Here is a 19489-nt window from a genome sequence, read left to right as displayed (position 1 = left end):
GCTGCTCTGCAGAAGCTCTGATGGGCCAGTGTCCCTGCATGCCAACAGCAAAGCTGTTCATTTGGGAATTCAAATGGGGACCAAGAAAACTGCAAAACCCCTTTCCCTCTGAATTGTAGCAAAGTTGTAGTCCAGGACTTGCTCTTCAGACCTGCAGCACAGAGCCAAGGGCTGCTGGGACTGTTGGGCAATGCTGCTGCACATTCCAGCCTGCTGGGGACTGGTGCATAAGGACTGCACCTGCACAGCTTCTGGTGGCTGCCAGCTGGAGCGTTCCACAGACAACAGCAGCTACCAAGGCACTCAGCGTTCTCTTGTGTGGGAGAGACAGAGGCACAGGAGAGGAGAGTCCATGCCAGGGCTCAGCCTTACCCAGATGAGCAATGGATTCTTCCAGTGCGTTCACAGCTGCGGCATGAACCCCGGGATCCTTTGAGTTCAGGTTCTTTGTTATTCCCTGCACCAAAGGGATCATCACCGGGTTCAGGGCATCTTCCAGGAGGCCGATGATTTCAGCCAGCACGTCCAGCGCCTTCTGCCTCACTTTCTTGTGGCTGTCAGATATTCTCAGGACAAAATAATCAAAAATCTGTGAAGAGAAGAAGCAACATGAAAGCTGGATTAGAATGTCTGTTTGAAGAGTGGATATAGCACTCAGCAATGTAAGAGATGAAAGTGATCCTCTCTCTCAGGTCAGCACTTGCTTGCACAATTGCACTCTTTTCCTGTGGGCCACTCACTGGAATGGTAGCGCAACCTCATGCTGCTTGAAAGATTTTCTTCTGTTTTTAAGAGGTTTGGTTGGGGACAGATTAGTTCTATTGTATTTCTCTCCATCTAGAAATCATTAAATCAATTCCATTTGTTAATGCAAAAGGCTACCTTTGCTTTGCAAGTATGTAAGCAGATATTTACAATGCCCATTTTTCTATACAGTTCCCTCAAGTACTGAGGGCAGCTATGATTTTGGCAAAACTATGGCTGGAGAAGATCTAAGTTTGATTTTGTCTGTCTCAAAACCTGTGTCTGGAGAAGGGCAGGGCTCTGATCAACTCTTCCAGGATCCAGATCATTTCTCTAACTAAGAGGGAGACTTCTGAAATGAAATGTGCTGTACAGCTCTCCTTAGAGCAGGTTCAGTCCCTTGACAGCCACAGCATCAGGCACCATATTCTGGACAAAGGGAAAAAGCAGCTACTGGGAGGAGAAAGGATGGATCTGTCCTTAGCTGTTTTCTTCCTTTCCAAAGAGAACAAAAGGCCCCCCAAGAAGGGTGAGCACTGTCTTTACCAAGAGGAATATGGACAAGTAGAAATGAGTTCCAGAGTTGTGCCTGAGCAAAACAAGATGGAGCTTACAGAAAAAATCTTTAAAAAAAAACTGGCTTTAAACCAACCCAGCCTAATACTTCTCTTCCCCGTGCAAATCCATCATTTCTCTAGAGAACAACAGCCATGCTTTCAGTGGCTGGATTCCCTTCACTTAACCCAACTAGCAGTAGGAGACAGCAGCAATTACAGCAGCAGAAAATGCTGCCATCATCTGATGAACAGCATCAATGGGCACCGGCCAGACAAATACAGCTGGACTAAAAAAAATTTGTCCTGAAGCCTGAACCTGGTATAAATTTGTCTGGGTAAGAGGGACCAGACTGTCCCAAACAGCCAGGATGGAGTGCCAAGACTCACTGAATTAACTTTACTTCTGCAGCCTTAGGAAAGGAGCTAAAGGAAAGGGACAATGAAGACACCCTACATACTTGGACAATGTTAGTGGAGATGAGCTGGGGGCTGGTTTTGCACAGGTCTAGGAGGAGTGCCACTCCTTCCATGCGTGTCTGAAACCCCTTGGCCTCCAGGAGATGGTAAAGCTTCTGGAGCGGCTCCGTTTCTTCCACAGCTGCAGGCAGCGTGACCTGGGCTTTGGCACGGTGTACGAGGCGTCCATCAGAGGTAGGTTTCACCCTGGAAAATAAATCCAAATTAGGACCTGTTGGTGACAATGCCTTAAGTTAATTGTGAGCAAAACAGCTTGAGGAGCTTTCCTAATGATGTTATTTCAAGCTAGAAAATCATGAGGCTCAGAAGAACAACATGGACCTCGTGACTATCATTATGGGAGACAATCTGCAAGGAACATTCTCCCAGTGCTCACTCAGGAAAACCAAGGATGAGATGCATCTGATCTATCTTCAGATGGCTTCCAAGGCACACAGGTTACATTGCTTTGTGGGGAAAGAGAGACACTACTTCCAAGTTTAAATGCCTCTTCATATGGGATGTGTGTGCCTTATAATAAGGAAACTCATCACTCTGGAGAAGTGTCTCTACAACCAGGCATGACAATCTGCAAAAGCAGCTCAGATGCATCTGAACAGATGAACAGGGGCATATCTGAAGGATCCAGAAAATCAGTAACAGAGATAAAACCAGAAGCCAGACATCCCAGAACTACGCTCACATTTTGTTTGCTTCCCTAGAGACTAGATGCACAGCTCAACAACCCCACAGGGAACAATTCTCCTGGATCAACCTGTCTCTTCCACGAGCATGGAAAGATGCTAGATGCTGCTGAGGCATGTGGTCATGTTCCTGCCACTGCTGAGCATGACAGAGCTAAATAAATCCCCTCTGTTATCAGAGGAGCATAGGTAGCTCTGCCACTGGCATGAAGAGACAGCAAGGACCAAATTCCTGTCTTAAATGCTGATTGCAGCACAGGGGGAAATAAACCAAACACGCTTTCCATCAAGCAACATATACGAAGGACAGGAATATCAAGACCAAAAGTCCACCTTGAGACAGCTGTTGACCAAAGTTGCAAAGGAATTGCCTTGCTACTTCCTACTCAAACTTGGTACTGTCTGAGGGTAAGAAAGCCATCATTCAGCCAGGCCAAATCACATGGATGAGACCTGCATCTTTGTGGAATGGCACCTTGCTTCTAGTCTGGGACTCCTCATCAAAACACCCATCTGAAAAAGACTCCACTCAGATTAAATAAAAAACCACTCTAGTTCAATTTACTTGTCCCAAGTCAGGCAGCAGCAAAGTGGACCTCTCCTAGCCTCCACAACCCTGCCCTTGCCACTGCAATGGATCATCTGAGCTGCCACTAATGGATGTCTTTTTGTCTCTCCATTTGTTGTGGAAAGCACTCCAGATAAGTTGTGTTCAGCATAATGCAGAAGTAGAGATTTTTTATCCTAGAGCATTTGTAGGGAAAGGAAACAATCTCTGCCACTGGTCATCTCTGCCAGAAAGATTTGCCTGAGGAAGAGGCATGTAAAGCTTGTCATGGGCTTTGTCACATCTGACAAAAGTGCTCAGTACCGTTTGCTAGAAGGCAATGTGGCCTGGGGCTTCTTGGAGCCATCGTTCCTCTTCTCCACCGGCTCCTTGACAGATGGGCGTTCACCCTTCTGGTTTTCCATCCCCTAGAGAGACATAAAGAAACCCCATGAATCTTTAGGATATAAAACAGGAAATTCCTGTTTAAAATACAACTTAGAACCAGAATCATTGCTACCAAGGCCTAGGGAAACATTTCCTAACTTACAGAAATAAACAGCCCAGAGATTCAGTGATGCCAACTCTTTGTTTTCAATAGCCCAAGGCAGGTTATGGGTGCTACCACACTGAGCAGCAGTCTAAAATCCCAAATTCATTAGTCCTGAGCACAAATGGGAATAATGCAAACTGGTAGGCAATGAGTGGTCTTAAAGGAAGCATCAGAAAAAGTTGGACTTTTTGGGGGTTGGCCCATTGTGTTGGAAGTTGATTTGGTTCAACACTCAGTCTCCCTGTGCCTGCACAAAGGCACACTCTATAATGTTGGTTAAAAAAATAAAATCCCCCTCCTAACAAACAAAGGATTTTTCACTGGATGCTGCTGAATTCACCAAGCTTCTTCCAGCTCCACAGGGCTTGACAGCAGGGCAGTATTCCCAAAAGACAGACAGTAATTGTAGTAACTAGGATTGACTTGGACATCTTTTGTATATTTGGAAGTTTTCTTGGTACTACTGCTTCCATATCTTTTGCAAAGACTGTTATCTTCAGACTCTGTTATGTTCAATTCTCACTTAATTGCTTTACTGGGGGCAGAGCAGGGAGAACGTGGTGGGGCTTACTCTTAAAGGTAAACCCATTTTCTCCTCTTTCCCTTTCCTCTTTGTGACCCATATTCAAAGTATTCCAAACCCCACTTATTCCCTAATAATAGCAGTTTCTTTGCAGCCTGCAGATGAACAGGCTGAGGATTAACAGCTCATTCCCAGGAGCAAAATGATTCAGCAGAAGAGAAATGAGATAAAGACACATTGGGTATGCTTGACCTAATGTAAGCAGTGGCAATACTAGCACAAAGGAGACATTTCTCGTGTCAAGCACTTACTTTCTTCTTAATTCGTGTCAGAATATCTTCCAGATCACGCATGGAGAGAGATTGTTCCAGAAGCATTTTAAATTTTTGATGCCTCAGCAACATCTTCACCATCTCCTGTCCATAATGCCTGAGGAAGGATAGAAGGAAGGGCAGGAGAAAGGAAGACAGGAAGGGAGGGAGGCAGAAAGGAAGGCAGGCAGGAAGGAAACAACAGTGAAGAAAGGGAGAGTGTTAACAGAAGAGGCTGACACCTTAAACTCATCAGGTGCAACCCCTGCACGAGAAGGCATTACCTACTCAGCAAAGAGGGAGATTTACCTCCACTTGACACTGCACAGTGCTGTCAGCTGAACACAAGAGGCAAGAAGAGAATGTGGGGCCACAGAAAAATACCTGTGGGTGTTCCCAGGGAATAAGCAAAACACACCTGCTTTGTTGTCAGAGCCTATTAGCAGTGTCTTGCTGCCATTGCACAAAAATTTGCCTTTCTTTAACTGGCAGGGAAGCCGAGACAAAACACCTCCTGCATCCTGTTGCTTATTCTATATTATATGTATGCACAGGGGTAGCTAGTTTCTCTGGTAATCTTGGCAGCTATTAATGGGAATTTCATCATCAAAGTAAGGGGATTTTGGTAGTTTGGGTTGATTTTGCCACCAGGAAACCACAGTTTTCTTCAAGAAGAAATTTGGAGGTTGTTGAACCACAGATAACAGCATTCTAGAAATCTGCAGAAGGGGTTTTAGAAAGAGTGAATACATTGTCTAAAGACCCCTGAAATATTTCTAGGAATGTCTTAAGTTAATGAGAAACAGATGTTTGGGATCCTTCAGTGATGAATATTAGCCAACACTTTGGCTTTGTGCTTTGCACCTAAGGCCAATCAGAACTGTTGGACTGGCTAATCTGAGCTCTTTTGATCTCAGTAAAGAATCCTTCAAGTCACAGGAAGCTGGCAATGCTCCTTGCTGGCCAGCCTCAGGTTACCCAGTACTGTCATTTCCCCAGGCATTCCAGAGCAGTGGTCACAGCACCAAGTCTGACTGAACTCGAGAAGCATTTGGACAATGCTCTCAGGCACACGGAGTGACTCTTGGGGTGCCCTGCTGTCCTGGGTTGACTATATGATGCTTTTATCTCCAATCGTCTTGTTCTGTTTATACTGAATAATAAGTTTTACACCTTTAAGACTCTCTTCCAGACAGTGAAGAGGGGAGGCAAGAAGTGCGCAGTTTGTTTTCAGACTGCTCTCACTCCTCCACATTCCTGCTCCTGGACTGTGTTGTCTGTGGATGGACAGACAGCAGGACAGAGCTCCTTTTTCCGTTTTTTTTTTTTTTTTTTGCTTTTAGTTAGTTTTAGCTAGCTGAGGCAAAGAAGTTCCCTGGACTGTGATTTTTTTTCCTTTTTCTTGGACCTGTTCAAGCCTGCTCTGGACTGAACACCCAGAAGAGCACCAGCAGCTCCACCTGTGGCCCCTGGCCGGGCCTGGGCCGCGGCGTTTCCAGCACCAGAGACTGATCAGAGACTGAATGAGCCGAGCTGCAACCCGGGGAGGGGACTGTTCTGAGTTTGCCCTTTTTTTGGAGCAGTGAGAAGTTTTATTGTTTAATATTGTTTGGGTTCTATTGTTTAACAAACAGGTTTCTTTCCACTTTTTCTCCAAGGAGATATTTTCTCCTGAACCGGTTGGAGGGGGGAGGGGCAATTGAATCTGCTTTTGTAGAGAAGCCCCTCTGGGGGTTATCTCCCAAACTTGCCCTAAACCAGGACATGGCTGGGAGCTGGACTGGATGACCCTGATAGGTGCCTTCTAACTGGGCATATTCTGTGATTCTATGACCCTTATCCACACAGTGAGGTCACTTATTATTTCCTTGAGTTTCCCCTCTTTTCTGGTTTTACCTTTAAAGCCAAACACAAAACGGTTTTCCTGTTTCAGGAAGTGAAATGAAGATCATTACCTTGTGTCCTGGTGACAGTCCTGAGCAAGCGTCCCTGCCACCTGTGCCAGCCTCTCAGCCCTGGCTGTGCCTGCCAGCTTCGTGACTCCCAATTTCTGCATCAAGGACAGGAGGAGTTGGGCCGCACACTTCCGCACCTGGGCGTGGCAGCTCCTGGGAAGGAGAGAGCAAACCCTGGGGCACGGGGAGAAGGAGCAGCAGCAGCACAGGCCTTGGCCAGAGCCTGCTCCCTGTCCTTGCTGGGGGAAGGGGGCCTGGCTTCTCCCTGCAGCTGCCGACACCTGCAGAAGGTTCTGTCCTCAGATAAACACAAAGTTAGCATTGGGCTGCTCTGTGCAATGATCCTGATGATCCTGAAGGGCCCCTTCCAACTGGCCATATTCTACAGTTCTGTGATTCTGAGAACTAATAGGCTGCAGGAGGGCAGAAATAGGTGACAAGAGGAAAGAAATGAGGTTGATCAGAGAATGAAGTCACTGAGTTCCCAGAAGATGCAGGATACAGGACCCTTCCGTCCCATCATTCCCATTCTTCCCCTCATCCCTTCCCCCCCCCACACACTAGATGCTGAAGAACATCACTGGAAGAAGAACCTACTTGACTCCCCTGTCCATGAGAGCAGCCATTGCTCGTGCAGGAGTCACATTCTCTACCATCATCCCCAGGCTCTGACAGGCTGCCTTCTGAACAAACTCTGGGGAGTTCCACACCATCTGGAGAAGGACTGCAGCAACCTCATCCGCCTCGCAGTCCATGTCCTTCTTCAAGGTCACAAAGAACTCTCCCAGAGTGACAACTGCAGAGTAGGACACCTTGGACCGGAGATTGGTCACCTGGGGAAGACATGATAGGAAACATAAGAATCACCTTGAACAGAAAACCAGTTGCCTTCAGCAGAAATCCCAAGAAATGACAACACATCCCACTGTGTCCAGAGGAACATAAAAGCACAGTAAGAGCAGGAAGATACAAACACTGAAAGGCACTTACTCTGGAACCAATTTCTGACCTCAGACCTGCTTACTGCAAACCAAAAAAAAAAACAAAAAAAAAAACCCAAAACAAAACAAAACCAAAATTCACTAAAGCTTCCTACCTAACCTTTCTAAAATGTCCACTGCCATGATTTTAGGCCCTTTCACTAGAAAATTAAATCAAGGGCTGCTTTCAAATCATAAAGACACAAGTCATAAAAATAGAAGAGTCAATTGCTCCTGTTCAGAAAAGCTACACCAGCAGCTGAAGCACTCAGCCAGGAAACAGAAAACACAGGCTCAGATCTACAGACTCATTTGCAGTGTTGAATTACAGCTTGGGCAGAGATTAGGACTCTGGCAAATAACGTCATTAGTGTCTTGATTTTGCCATTTGCACATTGCATTGTAATGGCACCTCACTCACAGACAAGTGTCAGATATTCGACCTACCAGTAAATACAGCTACATGTGCACACAGATCCTACAGACAGCTGACAGACATGGGAAATAGAAGGTCTCAAACCAGAAATGGAGGCACACCCTGAGCACACATGGAGATGAACAAGCACATACCTACTCTGCACATCCTGTATGAAGTATGGGGAACAATTCAAAACAATGTTCTCACCTCGCTGGTAACTGCCAAGCAAATGTCATGAAGTCTGGACAGCAGGACTTCAGAATGGGACTCAGCCAGGTGCTTGATGTTGAAGAGTCCCTTCTCCTTCAGCTCCCTGAAAGGCATGTAACAAAAAGATTGATTTTTCTCTCTGCCCAAGAAGTAGGCAGCACCCTCCGAAATGACCAGGCTGGCAGCTCAAGCCATGGGAGGTGCTTTTCAAGGAGTACTTAATGAAATCGTGGAATGCGTTGCCACAGGATGCTGTAGCTGTCAAAAGCATGCACAAATGCAAGAGGCAAAGAGAGGGCTTTCAGAGACTTCATTCGTGGCTGTTTAAGAAGACAGCCTTCCTGAAATCTCTGGCACATGAACTCCCTCTGTCACTGCTTCCTAGAAGCTGTGAGGCTGGGCCATGCTGCTGTTTCTTCTCAGTTCCCTGTACCTGTCCCTGAGACACAGTCCCATTGGGCTGTTACTGGGGCATTTTCCTTCTTTGTCTGCCCCAGCAGGCAGTTCAGCACTGAGAGTCTGCACTGGCACTCTGGAGCTGAGTTTCCATTCTTCAGTCTAGCCCTGTGTGTCTCACCCACTCCACCCCACCTCACAAATTCCCAAAAAAATCAGCAGGATGCCCCAGAAGATTCCAGCCCTGGGCAAGAACTGTTGAAACTCTGGCTTACTCAAAACCCCCCTACCTAAAACAACTTGCAAAACAGCCACATGTTATTTCAAAGCTGAAAACAACTCCATCTCTCAGCACTTGCTTTGTGCAGGCCCTCAGCTCCAGGAAGGAGTGTGAGGCATCAGGGCTGCAGCACAGGGCTGGCGACTGATCCCACGGGCACCCCTGAGCGTCATCAGGACACCCACAGCTGCAGAAGCTCTCTGCACCTCACAGGGCACCAAAGAGAAATGGGGAAGAGAAAGCAGAAGAGAAAGGGCAAAGCAAAGGCCACTGCAGAAGGAGATGAACTGTTGGAGGTTTCTTATGGTTCTCCCAATATGAATGGAGGCCTTACCCCTGTGTGAATGAAGCATCCAACAGGGAGTGACCAAAAAGCCATCAGAAAGACAACCAATATTACCTCACATTTGTAGGCTTGTAACTTCTGGGCCTCCTTGTACCTGTGTATAATTTTGGGACACACTGGGAGTACTGACAAAATATCTCAGGCCCATAGGAAGCAGTGAGAAGGAAAAAGTTAACCTCCAAAAGTGCAAGATTCCTAGAGGATTTTATTTCTTTTTCCTTCTCTTCTGCCATGAGCCCCTCAGGAGTAATGACAGGCTGAGGGACTTGAAAGCACAACTCAGTCCATTGCTCAGAAAGAGGAACTCCCTGGAGCTGCTTCTGGGACTCACATGCAGGAGATGACAGGGAGAGCCTGTCACCTGCCCTTGCTGTCAGCAGTGGGAGCAGAGAGAAATCTTACTCAGTCCCACTGGGCCAGTGGCCCAAGGCACCCAAATCTGTACACTCAAAACTGCTGCCATCCTGCTTCTGCCTTCAGCCAGCAAATCATCTCTTTGCACAGCTTTCTCTCTTCCCTCAACATTTCCTTTGCAGCTCCATGGAGCAGCTGCCAAAGCCAGGAAACAGCACGGACCTGCTGCAGCTGGAGCGGTGCTGCAGAGCAAGGCCAAGAAAAGGCTGCTCTCCAGTCTTTATCCTCTCACTGCTCTGCAGAGGTTTCAGCAGTGCCCTTTGGCCCTCTGGGCTCTCGGGGCTCAGAGGCACCAGCGAGACCCGCTTCTGACCAACCCGAATGCTGTGAGGGACACAGAGTGATGGGGCCTTTCTTACCAGTCATCGCTGCCCAGCAAGGACAGTGCCTCCTGCAAGGACTGCTGTGGCTCTGGAGAGGCTCTGTCCTTCTGCCCATGCCCACGGAGCGGCTCCTCTCGGCGCTGGGCACCAGTGCCCGTCTGCGAGGTCACTGCAAGGAGAGGGTCGGCCATGGGCGCTGCGGCCTGGGCAAGGCACCCGCCATGGAGCGGCCTGCAGCCCATCTCCCAGCCAGGGTTCCCTGTGGCACACACTGCCACTGGGGCAGAGACTGCCCTGCTGTCTGGCTCCTGGGGCTCCTTGCTTGCTCCCAGCCTTCCCCAGCTGGGCACAGCTCCAGGCTAAACCTGACAATTGCCCCGCAGCCCCAGCTCCCCAGGGCCACAGGTGCCACGGCCAGTGGCAGGTTCCTGCGGCCACAGAGCTCCCGCTCCCTGCCAGACAGCGCTGACCAGCAGTACTCGCTACCCAGGAGGGAACCCCTCAGTGCCCCTCTTGTCTCAGCACCCTGATTTCCCCAGCCCTGAGGACAGGGGCACTCTGCAGCTCCCTGAGGAAAGACCTGCAGCTGCCTGGAGACAGCACCAAACCAAGCCTGAACAGGTCAGCCCTGCTGGGCCCAGCTCAATCCCCATGGAGCAACGACCAGGGAACAGCCATACCTGACCCTTCACACCTGACAGTGCCTCTGTTTCCATTAACTTCACATATTCTAGACAGAGGCAGCTGACTGCACATACATTTAGCCTATTGTTGGGAAGGCAGTGGTTTATGGATTTTGTTCTTTCCAAGCATTGTGAAACTTTGCTCTTTCAGAGGTACACACTGGCTGTATTTCAAAGATGCTATGGGGAAATGTATTTGTCATCTAATGGCTGTATTTGCAAACTCAGACATTTCTAAACTTTCTCCTGTGGAAAAATGCAATTTCCAGACTAGACAGTTGATAAAAAAAGCCTTCCAAATGCGTCCTGGGGATAAAAATAGGCATATACAGATGCACATTGTTGGCACATGCACTCTGTTGTTAATCAATTGGCCTGGGTTTGCCTTAATTGAATTTCTTGGTAAAGAAAGGAATTAACAAGGTATGAAAAAATCAGATGGTAAATGCATTTCTTATGAAACCCATCTGTCATCAAAAGTACTGTCAATCAAAAATTTCACATCATGTACTCAAAAGCTCATTTCCTCTTGTGTAGATGAAAACATTTGAGCTGTCTAAAAGGATGGAGTATAAATATTACACAGAATCTAGACAAACTGCTCTAGACTTTGTAGGGCTTTTGTGCTACCTTGCATGTTCTCACAAAGTATGGAGGAACCCAAACATCAGAACTATTCAGGCAGGAGCTAATCTGGGTGTCACTGATGTACCTCAGCCACTGACACCAGTGATGGCACTGCAGAAGTATGTAGACATACACACATTTAGATTCACTGTGAATGGAGAGCCACATCAGGCTAGTTCTGGTCAATTCTGAACATGGAAGTAGCAAAGAGCATTGAAGTATCATTCCTAGCTGCCTTCTTCTTATCTCGCCCTGCTTGGCATCACAGCACAGGCAGGCTGCCCACAAAGGAGAGACAAGAGCCACTGGGGGACTATCTGCTGTGCATTTCCTGCAGGCAGCAAACAGCCTGGGAGCAGCAGGCAGCCCCTCCTGGCTGTCACCTGCTGCACACAACCGCTGTCTTTGCTGGGTGACACAGGAGGCACTGCTTGTTCCCTCTTGGCACTGCAGGCCCTGGATGGCGGCAGCCAGGAGCCATCGGGCACTGCTGGGAGCAGAGGCACAACTGCACCAAGCCACTGACGGCCCTGCAGAGACAGCCCTTGCTGGACAGCAGAAAAGCTGGCTGCAGAGCCGGACTGCAGACAGGCAGAGGGCCCAGATGGTGAGTGGACAGCAGATCATGGTGGCACTCGTAGGTGCACGGTGAGCACAGCCTGGCATGCTGCCCCATAGCTCATCCCTGCAGTCACAGCTGCCTCCTGGCACCAATGCTGTAGTTTGGAGTATTAGGATGGGCAAAAGCCAGAGCTTAGGCCTTCAGCACGGACTTTATTCAGCCCCACTTTCCAATGGATCTCTAAGAACCAACTCTCTAGTGCTACCAAACTGGAGTAACTGAAAAGTAGATTTGCTGCTCATTCTCAGGACAGCCTATAGCCCCAAGATCCCAGCTGTGCTGGCTGAGGCAGGAGACACTTTGTGCTCCTTGTGCAGGGAAAAAGCCATGCAGGGAAAAGCTTCCATGGAGCAGGCTTACCTGAGGAGTTGCGTGGGAAGCTGCCATCTCCAAGGATGGTGGGCTTATTGGGCAGTAAGGGCACGTTGTCCTGCTTTCTCAAGACCTTCTTCTTCAAGGCAGTACCAGGGTCTTTTCTCTGCACCCTAGGAGCTGTGCCATCAACAGGTGGTAAGCTAAAGGCTGCAGGAAGCAAAGAAGAGCTTGTAAGTGGAGGGTGCTGGACAGGTTGACAACAAAAGTTGCTGGAGCTGGGCAACATCTCTTTGTTATCCCAAAGAACTTCAAGTATAACAATGGTATACCACTTTATACCAAGATAACACTAACAAGGGACAGTGATCACAGAATCCTAGAAGAGTTTGGGTTGGAAGGCACCTTTAACCACCGTCTAGTCCAAGCCCTGTGAGCAGGGATATCTTCGTCTAGATCAGGTTCCACAGAGCCCCATGTAAACTGGCCTTGAACACCTTCAAGGATGGAGCAACAACAGCTTCTCTGGGCAAACCTTCCAACTTTTCATCCCCTTCATTATAGAAAAAATTCTCCCTGATATCTAGTCAAAATCTACCCTCTTCTAGTATAAAACCAACCTGCAGTGATGCTTCCTCGAAGAAACAAGGAAAAGCCAGTATTGCCTTGCTTTTGTTCTCCTGTTCCAGACACTGGCAGGGGAAGTTACCCAAGAAAGTGCAGCTAACCTTGCGTGCTGCCCTGGGGCTGAGTGCTGCCTCCTGAGGGCCCCGCTGCCGCCCTCGGGCAGCGCTCACAGCCCTGCAGGCAGAGCCCGGCCGGGATTCAGTCGGGAACGCTGCTTGCTCCCGGGGCTGCAGCAGAAGCACTGCCTGGGGCTTCAGCACAGCTCTACAGCATCAGCTCCTCAGCAGGGAGCAGCAGGAGAAGGATCTCTGGTGCTTTCATGAGAAGGAATGGAGCTTTGTTTCGTCCAGGTGGAATCCCAGTTGAAAAGCATTCTTTTGGCCTCGCCTTCCCTGGAGGCTGCTCTCCAGGAGAGAGTCTGAAGCCCCAGTGTACTTTGCAAGACAGAATTTTCTACTCTGAAAGACTTTAGAGGTGAAGGTGGGAAGCTGATATTCTGTTACTGACTCAGGGAGGCCATGGGCAAGACTCTTCATGCCTCTGCAGTTTATTTTGGGAAACAGAAACAAATAAGCAAACTTCTACTCAGATGCAAGCAGAACAGCCCCCCAGTCTGACTGCAGCCATGTGCAAGGGGCAACCAAGTGGTCAAAAAGGACCACAAGTGTAGCCACCACTTACTTGCTTCAGCTGCGTCCCTGGTCTCAACTGTCTCAGGAAGAAGCTGCAAGAATCTTTTCTTTTGTCTCCTTTTCTTCATCTCTTCCACAAAATGCTTTGTGTCCATTGGCTCCAAATTCTCTTGAGCCAACTCCCACAGTGCAGCACGGATCTAGGTGCAATGGAAATACATCACAGACTGTAAGCAGAGACACACAAAGCAGACACAACATCTCATCAGGAGCACAGAGTCCACAGGGTGCCATAGGCTTCAATGCAGCTCCATATCCATTCCAATAGTTTCAGAGGAATGTCTCCTGTCCTCACCTTGGCAATTACACACAGTGAGGTGGAACAGTTCAGTGCCATGACCTTCCACTGCTGCAACTGCAACCTATGTCAGGAAGCCCTGCTTGAAGCATGAATTCATAGGAGTGCTCCAAGACAGACGAAGAGCTCACATGACAGTGAGCAGGCAATTCAGTTCCTACAGGCCATGGCAGCAGAATAAAAACCATGTGCAATGCCCAGCAAGGAGTGGTAATGAGCTGTTGCTTAACACTCATGGCCAGGAGTTGCAGCTATTTCTCACTTCCTGGCTTCTGAAGGACTCAGCTCTGAAGGACTCTGAAGGACTTGGTCTGTGAGAACACGAGACCAAAAGGAGGACTCGTGTGAAAACAAGTTGCAGAAACGCTGAAGTTAATGAGCAGAAACCTTGAGAATGAGAGGGCTGTGAGATACAGCCACAAAGGTAACCAGGAAAAATCAAACTCTCCCATTTTACTTTCCAGCCTTGCTTACACTCAACATTAGAGTCTTTGCTTCTCTGCTTCTGAGGGTGCACTTTGCCCACATTCACTGATGTGTAGCTTGCTCTGTCATTCAGAACTTCTCTAAAACAGCTTTTGCACATAAAGATTGCTTCTGGCGTGACCTTAGCACCATGTCCAAGCTAGTGACCTTGGCACCAATGGAAATAGCCAAGCAATTGCTCTGGAGCTGTCAAATATATTCCCAAGAGAATCCCCATCTCCCAGGGCGGGGGGAAGATCATGATTTTCAGTGACATTTTGGGCCAAGTACTAAACAGCCACTGGAAAGGAAGTCTGCTCATCCCTGTCCTTGTCCCTTACCTTTCCAAAGTCGTCCTTCAGCTCTCTGTCCCTCGTAAGACCAGGACTGCTGGGATGATCTGTCTCCTTGGCCTGGCTCAGGGGGAGGCCTGGGAATGGAAGCAAAGGTTCCTGTAAATCTCTGGCAGAGTTCAAGCCCCCAAAAATGCCGTGCTGGGCAACAGGCAAGACAGATTCCAGGTTGCAGAGCTCTCATAAAACACAGAGATTGGGACTGAGAGCAGCAAGGTCCACATGCCTAGACCCTCTCCCAAGGGATGGGCTACTGGCAGCAGACATGACATTACTCTGCTGGCCAGCAGACTGAAACCTGCTTCATGGTGAAGGCCAGAGCCCCTGGATGCTGGAGAGCCTCTGTGCCTGATAGAGAAGGGCAGAGATGGAGATTGCTCTTGACAGAGATTCTTATCTGCCCTTATTCATGCTGATTTTAGTAAACATCTTCTTTCCAGCTCCTGGAAGAAGTCACAGGTACTAATACATGTACGCACTTGGATTTACATTTTCTTCTCTTTCTTGGACTGTTTTGGAGGACATTCAAAGAAAAGCTCAGCATTGCAGGAGTGTTACCCAAATGTGAACTGTGTCCTTGAGACTAGATATTTCATTTTCCCCAAGGATGTTCATCCTAAACTGTATGAGATTGGGCTACTTTCAAGCTAGTCTGACCAAAGGCTGATTTTCTAATTTCAAGTAGAACAATGGAGCTCATTCTGAAATACTCTCCAACAGAGCTGTTAAAATTCAGAGAACTAATCATTCTATACAACAGCTTCATAGAGGACAAAATCAAGTGGCAGCACAGTAGGAAAAAATGAATTCTTAAATCAGAAATTTTTGATCCTGCAGAATGGTCAGCTTAACAATAAAAAAGGAGAGTTAGAAATGGGCTTTGAGGAAGGTAGGGAATTCAGGGTGGAAGGCAATGCCTTGGAAGGTAAAAGCATTTGGGAAGTTGGCAGGGAAACTCCTGATCCCAGGGTAACCTCCTTGGAACCACTGCAGTCATTCAGGTCAGAAAAATGGACACACAAAAGGTAACAGAGGCCACAATGCAAACCTAAAACATCTGAAGCTCCATATTTCATGGGACACATTTCCTGGAAACTTCTAAAGAGCTGGACAGGGAAGCATGGTCCTATGGGCAGACACTGGAGACAGCCCAGGGGAAAACCCTGCCCCACTTCCACAGAGGCACCCCAGGAACAGCCTGGCCTCTGGGCTGCCCTGGGACAGCAGGGAGCCCAGAGCCCTGTGCTCTCCAGCAATGGCTCAGCTGCACATGCACCCTCCTGCTCCTCTCCCTGCCCCACAGCTGAGCAGCCCTCCAGCTGCACGGGGCACTGGCAGCAGCACAGCTCATTGCTGGGCCACATGCAGGGCACAGCTGTTCCCTGGCAATGTGCACAGCCTGGCTGGGCTGCCACAAGACCCTTCCTCCCAGCAGAGAGCGGCCCAGCTCCCCCCTCACCTCTGTGTGAGGCTGAGCCATGCTCCTGGGGCTCCTGGGCCGAGGCCCCCTGAGCCGGCCGGGAGCCCAGACCTCCATTCCCAAGGTCGGGCTTCGGCACATAGCTCTCCAAGCCAAACAGGTCAGCCAGTTTCCTTGGGAACAGAGGCATCCCAGGTCCTGTCTTGCACCAAGAGCTCTTTCCCTTCTTCCTCTGGGTGTTTGCAGCAGGCTCAGAAGAAGCTGTAATTCAGGTACAAGAGAAGAAGTGAGTTAATTGAACTCATGCCTTTACAATCAACCCATCTAATGGGTGAGGCATTCAAAGCACATTTTAGTTTCTGAAAAGATTGGTTGGTTTCTTATTTTACATGAAACCACCATCAGTTTAATTTCTCTGAACAATATGGAGCTGGCAAGCCAGGAGAGAAGGGTTCTACTATTTATGTGTTGCCTGTTGCCTCCCCACTACTACAGGATCCCTTTCCTTCCAAACAGTTGGAAATTCACAGTGGTCTCTAGAATCGGACACTGTCAAGGAAATCATTGTTTTCAAAAGTAGCTTTCTAGGCCTTTGTTTCTGTAGGTCCCACTCAATTTGAGGTCGGGTTTTGCACATTTGGGATTTTTATATTACTCTTTACAACAAAGGAAGTGCTGGGACACAAACAATGGCACCACGTGTTACACATAAAAGAAGCTTTGCTTTCTCCATTAGATGTGCCCAGTATTCTGCGAGCCTGTATTTGCAGGGAACAAAGTGGTCATCCAAAAGTGCCAATTCTGCTCTACTTGCCTCTTCCTGGGGTTCATTCCCCGCTTTTTTTTCAGCAGAGTCACCCAAATCCAACATAAACATGGCCTGCTTCAAAACATTTCTGATCTTGGCTGATATGGTCAATTCAAAATTTTCCTAATGGAAATAGCAGAGGGCAGATCATTCTAAAATACTCTCCATCAGACCTGGAGGATCATTCTAAAATACTTTCCATCAACATGTAATTCTTTACATGGCTTCACGGAGGATAAAATCATATGGCATCCAAGCAGAATGAGTGTCTTAAAACTGGATTCTTTCACCCTGTAGAATGCTGGGGTCAGTAATAAAAGTAAAACAGGCAGGGTTTAATAAGATAGGTACTTTCTAGTCCAGAACTGATCCAGCAAAAATGTCACCTAACTTACTGAGCAGTACTACTCCTGAGCTGCATTTAGCACTTCAGCTTCATATCAGGAAATAAAGAGTCATTCCAAAGGGGCCACACCCAGGATTTGGCAGACCTAGCTCTGATCCCCAAATGGACCAGGGGATCTGATCCCTTTTTCTGCATCAGCAGAATTATTTCTCCAAGTCTCATCTCTCCTAGCATGACACGCCCCGAGATGGCAAAGGAACAACAACAGTGTCACTGGGGCTTTCAACTTGAAAGCATTGGCTGGCCCAGATGCACCAGAGACTGCATTTTGTCTGGCACATTCCACTTGTCAGGGATCAGGCAAGGCAGGGACAGGGACAAGGCAGAAGGCATCTCCTCCCCCAGCCTCAGCCTGCAGCACTGACACAGGCAGAGACAGCCAGGGAAGAGATTTGTCATTGTGAACCTGCCACGGGTGGCTTTGTTCTTGTGCTCTCAGAGGATGACAAACTCACACCCTGCCTAAGCTGCATCCACCTGGAAGCCTCCTTCTCCTTCACTGGAAAATTCAAAAGGACTTTCTGTCATAGGAACTTTCCCTATTTCTGCCAGTGCAAAACCAGGCAGTGCCCATGAATCTCCTCCAGATCTCAAAGGGTTCAGCTCAGAAACTGCCCCAAGGAAAGGTATTCTCCTTCAAAAGCAGGAGAAAGGAGTGGTAACATTTCTCATTTCATGGTAAATGACTTCATTTTCCCTACTAAGTGTGATACTAGGAAGGCTTCAGGAAGATAAAAGGCATGTGCAGGAAAAAGAGGAATGTTTCCTTTTCCTGCACTGCATTTCCAGGGCCCCGAGCCACCACTCCAGCTCTTGCCACCCAACACTTCCCACTGGAGGAATTTTCACTGCACCACCAGAGCACACTCGCAGGGACTGGACTCTGGGAGACTCCAGTGAACCCATCAAGGAATTGAAATTAATTTAATGAAATTTTCAAAAGAATGGGTTTTAACCAAGCTCTCCAAATGTCACCTCTGAGGCAAGACTACAATGGTTATTTTAGGACAGGCATGCCCTCTACCTACCTGCATCCTCAGAGCTGTTCTCTTTGCTTCTGCTGCTGGGTCTTGGCCTGGAGAAAATAGAGGACAAAAGAACATATGAGGAGGTAGAAAGAGAAGGGAGGGAAAGGGCGTACCATGAAAGGAGGCAAAGTTATTAGCATGGTCACTGTGATGAAGGGGGGAATGCAACACATAAACCCAAGAAGATTCCAAGCTGATTAACCGTCCTTGGGCTTTCTGTTTCTGGAGTCACACAGAGCTGGCCAAGCTCTGGCTGAAACACAGCAGTCATTCTTCAACTTGCATCAAAACTCCCCAAGTCTGCTGCCTCTCCTTTTGGAGCCAAGTGGTTCCTAGAGCCTCTCTGAAGCAGCAAGAGCTGCTGAGCTGAGACACGAGTCTGTATGGAGGGCAGCTACTTTTGTACTGCTGCCAAAGCTTGACTTTGCCTGCTCCTGCATTACCCTGGTGACAGCCTTGTTCTACATGTGGTCAGAGCACCGCTGTCTCCTGAGAATGACATTACACCATCTGGCTCTTTCCAGAACAAAAAGGCTTTTTCCAACTCAGCTCTTAGGGAAGGATATTCAGATCACACTTTCAAAGCCCTACCGAAGATTTTCAATTGGAAGGATACTTCTGTGACTCCTTCTTTATTGTTATCACTTGGATCAGCTTGACAGCCTCATTTTCTCATACATATCCAAGCCAGTACCTTTCCATCAGGTACAGTCCTATGCCTCTTCTCAAGCAATTTGCCCTGTTTGATCTTAAGCTCAGATCAAAATATTAAACATCAATCAGATTATACATCTATATCCCAAAATTTCTCTGGGATCTCATTTCACAGTGGAGGCCCAGGCACCTTGAATTTACACTTGAAGATTACAGAAGCAGCACCTGAAGTTGCAGACACCTCTCCAGGAGCCAATATTTGCCCAAACATTCTCCTGTTTACAGAAGTTGACAGTCAAGGATCACAGCATTCAAGGATCTTCAGGATCCAGACCCATGCAGTACAACTACCAAATGACATCACAACCACTGCAGAGGCAATCAATAGCCAAGTCCAGCCCTGGACGCATCTTGAGGAGCTTTTAAGCCCTTCCTCCTCTTCCCCACCACAGCCCCTGCTCTTGGGACATTGGTGTTGGGATTGACATTGTGCTGGATCATCACAGATGGGCAAGATGGTGAAAACACAGATGTTTGCATACATACACGGGACAGCTGACTGTGCAAAATAATCACACGAGATGGGAGGAGTGAGGTGAACAGCACACTGGAGCAGCAGACACCTTGGCTTACCTCATCTCCCTGGAATCCTGGGAATCCAGCTGGGGAGAGCTTGGCAGGGACCCCGCAGCACTGCCCACAGGGGGACTTCCTGCCTTGCCTATTGGGGGGACCAAAGGCAGTCCCAGTGACCCCTTCTTCATATCCCCACCAATG

Source organism: Passer domesticus, chromosome 8 (assembly GCF_036417665.1).
Source record: "Passer domesticus isolate bPasDom1 chromosome 8, bPasDom1.hap1, whole genome shotgun sequence".
NCBI classification, from domain to species: Eukaryota; Metazoa; Chordata; class Aves; order Passeriformes; family Passeridae; genus Passer; species Passer domesticus.
This window is presented reverse-complemented; position numbering follows the sequence as displayed.